The 13,460-nt window shown below is 41.0% G+C and overlaps 1 pseudogene; it reads right to left on the bottom strand.

Moving 5' to 3' along the window:
• Positions 1 to 799: 799 nt before the first annotated feature.
• Positions 800 to 7,236, bottom strand: LOC129644471 (endogenous retrovirus group K member 18 Env polyprotein-like; annotated as a pseudogene).
• Between the last annotated feature and the right edge of the window lie 6,224 nt (positions 7,237 to 13,460).

Raw genomic sequence — 13,460 nt, 5'->3', positions numbered from 1 at the left:
CTATTGCCTATTAATAGGCATTCATATTGAGCAACATCTTTTGCATAAAATGTTCTTGCTGCTGCTACTGCTGCTGCTAAGTCACTTCAGTCGTATCCGACTCTGTGTGACCCCATAGACGGCAGCCCACCAGGCTCCCCTGTCCCTGGGATTCTCCAGGCAAGAACACTGGAATGGGTTGCCATTTCCTCCTCCAATGCATGAAAGTGAAAAGTGAAAGTGAAGTCACTCAGTCATGTCTGACTCTTAGCGACCCCATGGACTGCAGCCTACCAGGCTCCTCCGTCCATGGGATTTTCCAGACAAGAGTACTGGCGTGGGGTGCCATTGCCTTCTCCGTTAAAAGCTTTTATCAACTCATAATTTTGTCTGAGGTTTATTGTTGGGGATTTTCTCCCCGGGACTTGAAAGCGACGAACCTGAAAGAATGACACTCGGATAGTCTCTTGCAAGGACTGACAAGTTTATTTCTGCAGTCAAACCTTTTTATAGAAGCAGGAACAAAGAGCTTAAAGTATACGGCCAGCAGAGCGCATATGGGGTTAACACATAATCAGTAAAAACATTTCAAGGACAGAGCGCTCTAAGTGACTCATGTGCTTATCCCACAACCCGTTTTCTCAAGGAACATCCCTATTTATTATTATCTTGGCGCCGAGCATAACCAAAGGCAGGAGATGTTTTTCTGTCTGCATACAAAGCCGGGTACTTCTGGCCCTTTGCCATTTTCCCAAGGACTTTCTCCTTTTACAGCTATTCTGTACTACGCTTCCCAACATATCCTCCTTTTGTTTTTAAATTAAGCATGGCGGCTGTTAGTTGGACTCCATTGTGGGAGGCACGGAGTCTTGAGTAGAGACTTCTGTATCCTATAAGCAATGACAAAAAGAGCAGGGTGATTAATACATATATAAAAATATTGCTTCCTGAAAGCCAAGCTCTAGGGTCTAGAGACGATAGGGTTTTCATTAAAGTATCATAAAATTGAGTGCTATACAATTCCCTAGGTACTCTAACTTGAAAATTAGCAACTTGTTGTTTCAACAAATTGATGTCTAAACTTGAGTTATCTGTGAGATCCTGCAAATGCGCCTTAACTTTATCCCAAGGATATTCAGTGCTACTATAGGGCATGTTAGTCAGAGAAAAAGAAGTAAAATTCCAGTGACAGCGTATACGTGTTCGGAAAGTCAGTTGCTGCATTTGATCTCCTAAGTAGATAACCACAGTTTGTAACTCATTAATTCGTGTTTGTAATTGCTGATCTATTTGAGCTTGTCGAGTCCACAGATCATGAGAGTCTTTGTGCCAAGCAGTGATAAAATCATGATTTTGTATAGAATTATGTAAAGCCATACCAGACAAAGTTCCTACAGTCACAATGGAGATAAGGCTTAAGATGCCTGCAATAATCCACCCAATGATGCGCTTAGATCACCTAAGCCCAGTTTTCAATAACACAGAAAAAAATACAGAATCAGTCCAAGGTTCAATTAAGTTTACGGGAAGCCATAACTCAGATCTTTGTTTAACTAGCACAATGCTAGCATTGTGATATGAAATGGTGTGACTAAGGCAGGTGTACAATGCACATGCAGTACAATTGACAATCTTGGCCGATAAGTCGATATCAAAATGCCCTATAATAAACAAGTACGGAAGGTGAACACACGATTGAATATAGCCAGTACTATTATATAGGAAGGTATAATTAGAAGGACGAAACACACCCACAGTCCCATAAACACTAGCGAAGTGCTCTAAAGCTGCTGGAATTTTCCAAATGTGCCATTGCTCTGGCCCAACAATGGGGACGACAATCCTGGGTCATGAGGGTGATAAGCCCCCATTATACCAATTCAGCAATATGTCCTTATCAGTCCAGAAACTTGTCTTAGATTTATGAAAGCCTCCAATGCTTGATCTATTAAACCAGGAGCAATTATGATGTTCCTCCTGCTCTTCAGAACAGTTTACATTGCCAAAAACAGCTTATCTGGAGTCATAGGAGTTCCAGTACTCTTCAGTGTCTGCTCAGCCTGACGAGTCATGTTTTCACTTGAGCCCATGTTGGGTAAGGATTCAGACGATGGCGTTTCCTCATTGGCTCCTCCAGGGTCATTGACGAGACCCTTCGCGTCAACTTCATCACTTCCCGAGGAAGTCCGGTCTGGGGTCCCTCTCGGTAATGGACATGGTGAAGGGGAACCCAGATTTCCTCTCCATCTGCAATGACAAGACCATAACCCTTGCCTAGGAGCCGTAAGATTCCTGGCAGCCACTGATTAAATTGCTTATACCATATTGGTGTATTGATTTCTAATTTGCTGTTTTTGTCTTCTGCAAAATGTCTATCTGCACAAGTGTCAGAATTATTTTTTGTTAAGTTTAAAAAATTTAGGGAATAAAGAGTTAAAGACAATAATAATTGAGGGTTCATAGGATAAGAAGTGTATCTCCTCTTCCATATTCCCCCTTTCTGTTTTAGTAAATGAGTTTTTAGGGTGTGGTGGGCTCTTTCAATAATGGCTTGACTCTGAGGATTATAGGGTATTCTTGTAATGTGTGTGATGTTCCATTCTGATAAAAATGAACAAAATGAATGCGAGGTAAATGTAGGTCCATTGTCTGTTATCAAAGACAGAAGGAATCCCCATAATGGGGAAGATGAGTAAGAGTGTGGAAATGGCGTGTTTATTGGATTCTGAAGAGACAGGTACTGTCCAGACAAAATTGGAAAATGTATCTATTGAGACAAAAAGTAAAGAAAATTTTCTTTAAGGAGCAGTGAGTGAAGTCAGATTGCTAAAGGGAATGAGGTTGTTGCCCCCGGAGATTAACTCCTGAAATCGTAGTTCATAAGTGCAGAGGGGTGCAGACATCACAGGTTTTAATAACATGCCGTGTTTCAGTGAGAGGTATATGGTATTTAGAGTGCAATCTGTTAGCTATGTTATGAAGATTAGCATGTTCGTCATTGGCAAATGTAAAAATGGGAGCTATGAGTCTGTCAACAGCATCATTTCCTGTGACCAGAGGGCCAGGTAAACTTGAATGAGCACATATATGGCCAGGGGCGACAGCTGGGAGGAGCTACCCCACACCCCGATGCCTGAGGCCAGGGGCGGCGGCCAGGAGGAGCAACCCACTCCCGAGGCCAGGGGAGGCAACGAGAGGAGTTACCCAGAGCGGTAGCTGCTCGGGCCAGCCCTGGCGCAGGAGAGCCTAGAGGAGCTATCCCACATTGAAGGTCAGGAAGGGCGGCGGTGAGGAGATATCCCTCGTCCAAGGTAAGGAAAATGGCTGCGCTTTGCTGGAGCAGCTGTGAAGAGATACCCCACGCCCAAGGTAAGAGAAACCCAAGTAAGACGGTAGGTGTTGCAAGAGGGCATCAGAGGGCAAACACACTGAAACCATACTCACAGAATACTAGTCAATCTAATCACACTAGGACCTCAGCCTTGTCTAACTCAATGAAATTAAGCCATGCCCGTGGGGCAACCCAAGACAGGCGGGTCATGGTGGAGAGATGTGACAGAATGTTGTCCACTGGAGAAGGGAATGGCAAACCACTTCAGTATTCTTGCCTTGAGAACCCCATGAACAGTATGAAAAGGCAAAATGATAGGATACTGAAAGAGAAACTCCCCAGGTCAGTAGGTGCGCAATATGCTACTGGAGATCAGTGGAGAAATAACTCCAGAAAGAATGAAGGGATGGAGCCAAAGCAAAAAGATTACCCAGCGTGGATGTGACTGGTGATAGAAGCAAGGTCCAATGCTGTAAAGAGCAATATTGCATAGGAACCTGGAATGTCAGGTCCATGAATCAAGGCAAATTGGAAGTGGTCGAACAGGAGATGGCAAGAGTGAATGTTGACATTCTAGGAATCAGCGAACTGAAATGGACTGGAATGGGTGAATTTAACTCAGATGACCATTATATCTACTACTGCGGGCAGGAATCCCTCAGAAGAAATGGAGTGGCCATCATGGTCAACAAAAGAGTCCGAAATGCAGTACTTGGATGCAATCTCAAAACGACAGAATGATCTCTGTTCGTTTCCAAGGCAAACCATTCAATATCACAGTAATCCAAGTCTATGCCCCAACCAGTAATGCTGAAGAAGCTGAAGTTGAACTGTTCTATGAAGACCTACAAGACCTTTTAGAACTAACACCCAAAAAAGATGTCCTTTTCATTATAGGGGACTGGAATGCAAAAGTAGGAAGCCAAGAAACACCTGGAGTAACAGGCAAATTTGGCCTTGGAATACGGAATGAAGCAGGGCAAAGACTAATAGAGTTTTGCCAAGAAAATGCACTGGTCATAACAAACACCCTCTTCCAACAACACAAGAGAAGACTCAACACATGGACATCACCAGATGGTCAACACCGAAATCAGATTGATTATATTCTTTGCGGCCAAAGATGGAGAAGCTCTATACAGTCACAAAAAACAAGACCAGAAGCTGACTGTGGCTCAGACCATGAACTCCTTATTGCCAAATTCAGACTTAAATTGAAGAAAGTAGGGAAAACCACTAGACCATTCAGGTATGACCTAAATCAAATCCCTTATGGTTATACAGTGGAAGTGAGAAATAGATTTAAGGGCCTAGATCTGATAGATAGAGTGCCTGATGAACTATGGAATGAGGTTCGTGACATCGTACAGGAGACAGCGATCAAGACCATTCCCACAGAAAAGAAATGCAAAAAAGCAAAATAGCTATCTGGGGAGGCCTTACAAATAGCTGTGAAAAGAAGAGAAGCAAAAAGCAAAGGAGAAAAGGAAAGATATAAACATCTGAATGAAGAGTTCCAAAGAATAGCAAGAAGAGTTAAGAAAGCCTTCTTCAGCAATCAATGCAAAGAAATAGATGAAAAGAACAGAATGGGAAAGACTAGGGATCTCTTCAAGAAAATCAGATATGCCAATAGAACATTTCATGCAAAGATGAGCTTGATAAAGGACAGAAATGGTATGGACCTAACAGAAGCAGAAGATATTAAGAAGAGATGGCAAGAACACACAGAAGAACTGTACAAAAAAGATCTTCATGACCCAGATAATCACGATGGTGTGATCACTGACCTAGAGCCAGACATCCTGGAATGTGAAGTCAAGTGGGCCTTAGAAAGCATCACTACGAACAAAGCTAGTGGAGGTGATGGAATTCCAGTTGAGCTATTTCAAATCCTGAAAGATAATGCTGTGAAAGTGCTGCACTCAATATGCCAGCAAATTTGGAAAACTCAGCAGTGGCCACAGGACTGGAAAAGGTCAGTTTTCATTCCAATCCCAAAGAAAGACAATGCCAAAGAATGCTCAAACTACTGCACAATTGCACTCATCTTACACGCTAGTAAAGTAATGCTCAAAATTCTCCAAGCCAGGCTTCAGCAATATGTCAACCGTGAACTTCCAGATGTTCAAGCTGGTTTTAGAAAAGGCAGAGGAACCAGAGATCAAATTGCCAACATCTGCTGGATCATCGAAAAAGCAAGAGAGTTCCAGAAAAACATCTATTTCTGCTTTATTGACTCTGCCAAAGCCTTTGACTGTGTGGATCACAATAAACTGTGCAAAATCCTGAAAGAGATGGGAATACCAGACCACCTGATCTGCCTCTTGAGAAATTTGTATGCAGGTCAGGAAGCAACAGTTAGAACTGGACATGGACCAACAGACTGGTTCTAAATAGGAAAAGGAGTTCGTCAAGGCTGTATATTGTCACCCTGTTTATTTAACTTATATGCAGAGTACATCATGAGAAACGCTGGGCTGGAAGAAACACAAACTGGAATCAAGATTGCGGGGAGAAATATCAATTACCTCAGATATGCAGATGACACCACCCTTATGGCAGAAAGTGAAGAGGAACTCAAAAGCCTCTTGATGAAAGTGAAAGTGGTGAGAGAAAAAGTTGGCTTAAAGTTCAACGTCAGAAAATGAAGATCATGGCATCCGGTCCCACCACTTCATGGGAAATAGATGGGGAAACAGTGGAATCAGTGGCAGACTTTATATTTTCTGGGCTCCAAAATCACTGCAGATGGTGACTGCAGCCATGAAATTAAAAGACGCTTACTCCTTGGAAGGAAAGTTATGACCAACCTAGATAGCATATTCAAAAGCAGAGACATTACTTTGCCAATAAAGGTTCGTCTAGTCAAGGCTATGGTTTTTCCTGTGGTCATGTATGGATGTGAGAGTTGGACTGTGAAGAAGGCCGAGTGCTGAAGAATTGATGCTTTTGAAGTGTGGTGTTGGAGAACACTCTTGAGAGTCCCTGGACTGCAAGGAGATCCAACCAGTCCATTCTGAAGGAGATCAGCCCTGGGATTTCTTTGGAAGGAATGATGCTAAAGCTGAAACTCCAGTACTTTGGCCACCTCATGTGAAGAGTTGACTCATTGGAAAAGACTCTGATGCTTGGAGGGATTGGGGGCAGGAGGAGAAGGGGACGACAGAGAATGAGATGGCTGGATGGCATCACTGAGTCGATGGACGTGAGTCTGAGTGAACTCTGGGGCTTGGTGATGGACAGGGAGGCCTGGCGTGCTGCGATTCATGGGGTCGCAAAGAGTGGGACACGACTGAGCGACTGATCTGATCTGATGTGCAATAAAGAAGGATTCCATACGTGAGTGAATTAAAGCTTGAGTCTGTGAAAAGAGAGTATATAATTCTTCATCTAGACTGTATAAAAAGGCGGTAACAAAATCAGGAAAAAGGGAAGCAAGGTTTTTGGAATCAGTATATACGTTAAAGGATGATGGTTGAAGTGACAAAAGAGCATCTAAAGCATACAATTCAATTCTTTGTACTGAAGAACAGGTAGTGGGTAATTTCTATTTGATATCAGGGCCGACAATCTCTGCTATGCGTTTCTTGTTGCCATCAATGAAATAGATGGGTGTGTTGAAAATAGGCTGGGATGCAATGATATTAGTTATAATGAATTTAGTACATTGTAGAAAGTCCTATAATTTTCCTTTCAGTAAATGAAATGAGATAACATTTTGAAAATCATTTAATGCCATTTGCATGGTCAAGTTATATTGTAAGGCAATTTGTAATTCCTTTTTTGTCAAGGGAACGTGTATTGCATATGGATCAAATCCAGTCAAAGTTTGTACATGGCTTCTTCCTGACACAATTAAGTGCCCTATTTTCTCAATATATGCTACAATTTTTTTAGACTGTTTAGTGTGTAAATATACCCATTCTATTGGGCTATGTTGAGCTATAATTGCAGCGGGCAAATGTTCAGTGGGGAATATATCTAAACAAACTGGTTGATCATAATCTAGCCGAGTTGAAAAAGATTGTTGAATGTGTTTCTCCATTAAGGCCAGTTCTTCTTTGGCCTCTTTTGTTAGTTGTCTAGGACTATTAGGGTCAGGGGATCCCTTTGAAATTTTAAATAGATTTTGTAAGGCATAGGTGGGGATGCCAACAGATGGCTGCAGTCAATATCTCCTAGCAATTTTTGAAAATCATTCAGTGTGCTAGAGATTGCATAGAAATTTGAGTTTTTTGAGGTTTGATTTTAGATTCTTCCATAACATGTCCTAAATAATTAAAGGGTGCTTTCCATTGAATTTTATCTGGTTCTACAAGCAGGCCATGATTTTGAAGAATAGTAGTAACTTCATTATATAACTGTTGTAAATAGAGTTCAGATTCCATAGAGAGAAGTATATCATCCATATAATGAATTATAAACGCAGTAGGATATTTATCTCTAATGGGTTGTAATAAAACAGATATGAGATATTGGCAAATGGTAGGGGAGTTCATCATTCCCTGAGGTAGTACCTTCCATTAAAATCTTTTAACAGGAGCTATGTGATTTATAGAAGGAATTGAAAAGGCAAAACGTTTTCTATCTTTAGGGTGCAAAGGTATAGTAAAAAAGCAGTCTTGTAAGTCAATAATAACTATAGACCATCCTTTTGGTACCATAGATGGGGAGGGCAATCCGGGTTGTAAGGGCCCCATAGGTAACACAGTATTATTAACATTTCTTAAATCTATCAACATTTGTCATTTTTCTGATTTCTTTTTTATTACAAAAATAGGGGAATTCCACGGGGGAAAATGAAGGTTCTATATGAGCTTTATGTAATTGTTCATTAACTAATTGCGTAAGAGCTGCCAATTTTTCTTTAGTTAGGGGCCACTGAGGTGTCCATACTGGGGTATCAGATTCCCAATCGAGGGGCAGCGTTGTTAACTCAATGGCCCCCATTAAAAGGTTCATTTAAAGAAATTGTGGCTTTCGTTTGTTCAAGAAAATCCCGTCCCCATAAATTGATTGGGATATTAGTAATATAAGGTTTAAGATAAGCTACAATTTGATTAGGGCTATACATTTGTAAATAGGATGCATTGACAAAAGTTTGTGTGGCATTAGCTTCATTTACTTCTAATAGTCTAGAAGGAGCTATAACCTTATCCCAATCAAGGGCCCATTTTGCAGCTCTAATGATTGAAATGTTAGCTCCGGTATCTAACATGCCTGTGAAATTCTTTCCCTGTATGCGTAAAGTAAGCATGGGTTTCCGATGTTCCTTTAATAAGGTGGATAGTGCAGCAGTAAGGTTGGTATTGCCAAAGCCTCCCTGCCGAACTTTATCAGATGCCTTTATTGGTTTGACATATGGTAAAAGTAATTATTGTGCAAAATGTTCCTTTTTTTGTAAGTATACATTTCCCATTTTCACAACATTTACCATAATATGTATTTCCCCTTCATAATCTTTATCCACAACACCGGTCAATACCATTAAACCTCTCTTTGTGCAGCTACTATGTCCCAAAATCAGTCCCATTGTCCCGGGTGGAATTGGGCCATAATATCCAGTGGAAATTTTGTGGGGGTTGTACAGTTCTATTAGTTCCTTATCATAAGGACTAGGTATATCAATGCAAGCATTCTTAGATGTAGCTGCTTGTAGCATCATAACGCTAGGTCCTCCTTTTGTAGTGGGGCTAGAGGACAGCCCCTTTATTGGTTTCCCTGTTGTTTTTGTTGTGCATCAGGGTTCAAGGTGTTACCATCCTAAACAAATTTAGAATGACATTCATTCAGCCAGTGGAACCCCTTTTTACATCTTGGACATATTCCTGAGGGTCACTTCTTATTAGAAGTAGTATTATTTTTTCTGGCCTTTGTTGACATGCAACATTGTTTTTTCATATGGCTGGGCTTCCCACAGTTAAAACATTTGGCATTAGCAGCTTTTTGTACATTAAAGGTTTCCAATGTTGCCAATTTTGCTCTATGGGAACTAGATCTGATATCCCTATATGCTTTCAAATATTCCATAAGAGAGCCAGTCTCTTGAATTGGTCTAAGCATGGATTGACATTCCTCATTAGCATTTTCAAAAGCAAGTTGTTTTAAAATAATACTTTGTAAAGTCACATCCTTAATAGATTTCTCAATTGCATCCTTTAATTTTCCTATAAATTGAGAATATTCCTCCTCATGTCCTTGAATAATCTTAACAAATGAACCATAAGAGTTAGTGCTATCAACCTTTGCTTATGCCCTGCAGGCAGTTTCTTTAATGAAATGTAACATCTGAGGGGTAATATTAGCTAGTTGCGCAATCATATCGGCCATGGCTCTTGTTCCAGTGAGTATATCATAGGTTAAATTGGCAGGGTTACCATGAGATTGTTTGTCAATCATCAGCTGTCGGGCCTCATCATTAACCCACATTTGCTATTGCAGTAATTGTTGAGGATTTAAAGCCATCTTTGCTACTTGAAAAAAAATCATATGGCATCCAACGGTCAGGCCATCCTCTGAGAAATTGTATACAGTAAGGAGAAATAGGTCCATACAGAGTACATGCTTTCTTAAAATTAGACAACATGCTAAAATCTAGATTAGCCCAAGTATTTTGGTCTTGGGTAGGTTGATTAAATTGCAATGGGAAAGCAAAAGTGCAAGCAGGCATCTCCCGAGGAAGAGTGAAATGATTAGTACGAGCAAAGCTAGCAATTGCTGTTACAGGCGGAGCAGAAGGAAAAACCTTAGATTTGGGCTGTCCATTGAATGAAATGACCTCCATTCTAAGTGGCTTCAGTTTTGACATATCCTGTATATATATGTCTCTAAGTTGTTTTTCTAAGGATTGTGTCTGATTGAGCATAACATTCTTATATTTCAAAGCACCTTGTATATCTTGTTCTTTAAGCTCATATTTAGGTAAAGATTGAATAGTTTTTACTTCCAAATCAATGTTATGTCCTTCAATTTGTTCTATGACAGCCCGTATGAGTGACCAAGTAACCCTTGCCGATATGCTCGCAAAACATTATTTTTAACCCTTTTCTATATGTTTAGATTGAGTGTCCCCTCTTCTGGGAACCATGAATTGTTCCTGTAAAATATGATAGCAGTTGTTCAACTGATCTCTTGAAACATTAACACCATTTTGTTTCAAAAAATGATGCATTATAGAAATGAAAGGAATTTTACTGCTATGTTGTCCCATCCTGCTTACCTCTTTCTGCAGGGGCTCGTCGCTTTGTTCAGCCTTCCTTTCAAGTCCCTGTTCGTGGCGCCACTTGTTGGGGATTTTCTCCCCGGGACTTGGAAGCGACGAACCTGAAAGAATGACACTTGGATAGTCTCTTGCAAGGACTGACAAGTTTATTTCTGCAGTCAAACCTTTTTATAGAAGCAGGAACAAAGAGCTTAAAGTATATGGCCAGCAGAGCACATACGGGGTTAACACATAATCAGTAAAAACATTTCAAGGACAGAGCGCTCTAAGTAACTCATGTGCTTATCCCACAACCCGTTTTCTCAAGGAACATCCCTATTTATTATTAAATCTTGGCGCCAAGCATAACCAAAGGCAGGAGATGTTTTTCTGTCCACGTACAAAGCTGGGTACTTCTGGCCCTTAGCCATTTTCCTAAGGACTTTTTCCTTTTATGGCTATTTTGTACTACGCTTCCCAACATTTATGGTCAATTTGGGCTTCCCTGGTGACTCAGTGGTAAAGAATCTGTCTGCCAAGTAGGTGACAGGGGTTCAATCCCTGGGTGAGAACAATCCCCCTGGAGAAGGAAGGGCCAACCCAGTTCAGTATTCTTGCCTGGGAAACCCCATGGACAGAGGACCCTGGCAGGCTACAGTCCATGGGGTCACATAGAGTTGGACACAACTTAGCAACTTAACAACAGTTATGTCACTTAGGTCAAGTAAGCAAGTCCTTCTAACCTCTTCAATAACCATTTACTTGAATATGTTGGTGAACTGACTTATTATTTACATTTTTCTATATCTACAGCTACATAGAAACCCAAAGTGTCCATCTTTACTTCTTCATAGTTCAGTGACTTTTTTCCCCATGTGGTGCCAATTCACCCTCCATTTCAGGATTCAGTTCATTTCAGTCGCTCAGTCATGTCTGACTCTTTGCAACCCCATTAATCGCAGCACGCCAGGCCTCCCTGTCCATCACCAACTCCCGGAGTTCACTCAGACTCATGTCCATCGAGTCAGAGATGCCATCCAGACATCTCATCCTCTGTCGTCCCCTTCTCCTCTGGCCCCCAATCCCTCCAAGCATCAGAGTCTGTTCCAATGAGTTAACTCTTTGCATGAGGTGGCCAAAGTACTGGAGTTTCAGCTTTAGCATCATTCCTTCCAAAGAAATCCCAGGGTGATCTCCTTCAGAATGGACTGGTTGGATCTCCTTGCAGTCCAGGGACTCTCAAGAGTCTTCTCCAACACCATACTTCAAAAGCATCAATTCTTCGGCACTCAGCTTTCTTCGCAGTCCAACTCTCACATTTATACATGACCACTGGAAAAACCATAGCCTTGACTAGACGGACCTTTGTTGGCAAAGTAATGTCTCTGCTTTTGAATATGCTATCTAGGTTGGTCATAACTTTCCTTCCAAGTAGTAAGCATCTTTTAATTTCATGGCTGCAGTCACCATCTGCAGTGATATTGGAGCCCAAAGAAATAAAGTCTGACACTGTTTCCAATGTTTCCCCATCTATTTGCCATGAAGTGATGGGACCAGATGCCATGATCTTCGTTTTCTGAACGTTGAGTTTTAAGCCAACGTTTTCACTCTCCTCTTTCACCTTCATCAAGAGGCTTTTGAGTTCCTCTTCACTTTCTGCCATAAGGGTGGTGTCATCTGCATATCTCAGGTTATTGATATTTCTCCCTGCAATCTTGATTCCATCTTGTGCTTCTTCCACCCCAGCATTTCTCATGATGTGCTCTGCATATAAGTTAAATAAGCAGGGTGACAATATACAGCCTCGACGTACTCCTTTTCCTATTTGGAACTAGTCTGTTGTGCCATGTCCAGTTCTAACTGTTGCTTCCTGACCTGCATACAAATTTCTCAAGAGGCAGGTCAGGTGGTCTGGTATTCCATCTCTTTCAGGATTTTCCACAGTTTCTTGTGATCCACACAGTCAAAGGCTTTGTCATAGTCAATAAAGCAGAAATAGATGTTTTTCTGGAAATCTCTTGCTTTTTCAATGATCCAGTGGATGTTGGCAATTTGGTCTCTGGTTCCTCTGCCTTTTCTAAAACCAGCTTGAACATCTGGAAGTTCACCGTTCACGTATTGCTGAAGCCTGGCTTGGAGAATTTTGAGCATTACTTTACTAGCATATGAGATGAGTGTAATTGTGTGGTAGTTTGAGCATTCTTTGGCATTCCCTTTCTTTGGGATTGGAATAAAAACTGACCTTTTCCAGTCCTGTGGCCACTGCTGAGTTTTCCAAATTTGCTGGCATATTGAGTGCAGCACTTTCACAGCATCGTCTTTCAGGATTTGAAATAAATAGCTCAACTGGAATTCCATCACCTCCACTAGCTTTGTTCATAGTGATGCTTTCTAAGGCCCACTTGACTTCACATTCCAGGATGTCTGGCTCTGGTCAGTGATCACACCATCATGATTATCTGGGTCGTGAAGATCTTTTTTGTACAATTCTTCTGTGTATTCTTGCCTAATTTCAGGATTAGTTTCATGAAAACTTGATAAACAATCCAGACCTTAGTGAAAAGCATTGTAAAGGGCTTTGGATCACTACTAAAGAGACTCACACTCAAACCAACTTGACTTCTGTTCATATATCCCAACTCTAAGAAAAGAGTCCCTTCTTAGTTAAAGACCATCATCTTAAATAACTAGACTCAATTCATTTTCCTGTATCTGGGTCCCTAAGATAACCTGTCACCTTTCCAAATGCCAAATTAGGTATTTGATCCCCATATCTGGCTGTAAGTTGATGCCAAGTACTGGGACTGCTTCCTTTATGACAGACCTAGATATACCTGTGGAGGAAATTTCTCAGCATCAAATTTTCATAAGGAAACAATGAAAATAATGTTTTGATAGATAACTTCAGCATCCAGCCTTTCGTTCAACATAGTTATTTATCAAGTA

The sequence above is a fragment of the Bubalus kerabau genome, chromosome 2 (genome assembly GCF_029407905.1).
Source record: "Bubalus kerabau isolate K-KA32 ecotype Philippines breed swamp buffalo chromosome 2, PCC_UOA_SB_1v2, whole genome shotgun sequence".
Classification (NCBI taxonomy): domain Eukaryota; kingdom Metazoa; phylum Chordata; class Mammalia; order Artiodactyla; family Bovidae; genus Bubalus; species Bubalus kerabau.
This window is presented reverse-complemented; position numbering and strand designations above follow the sequence as displayed.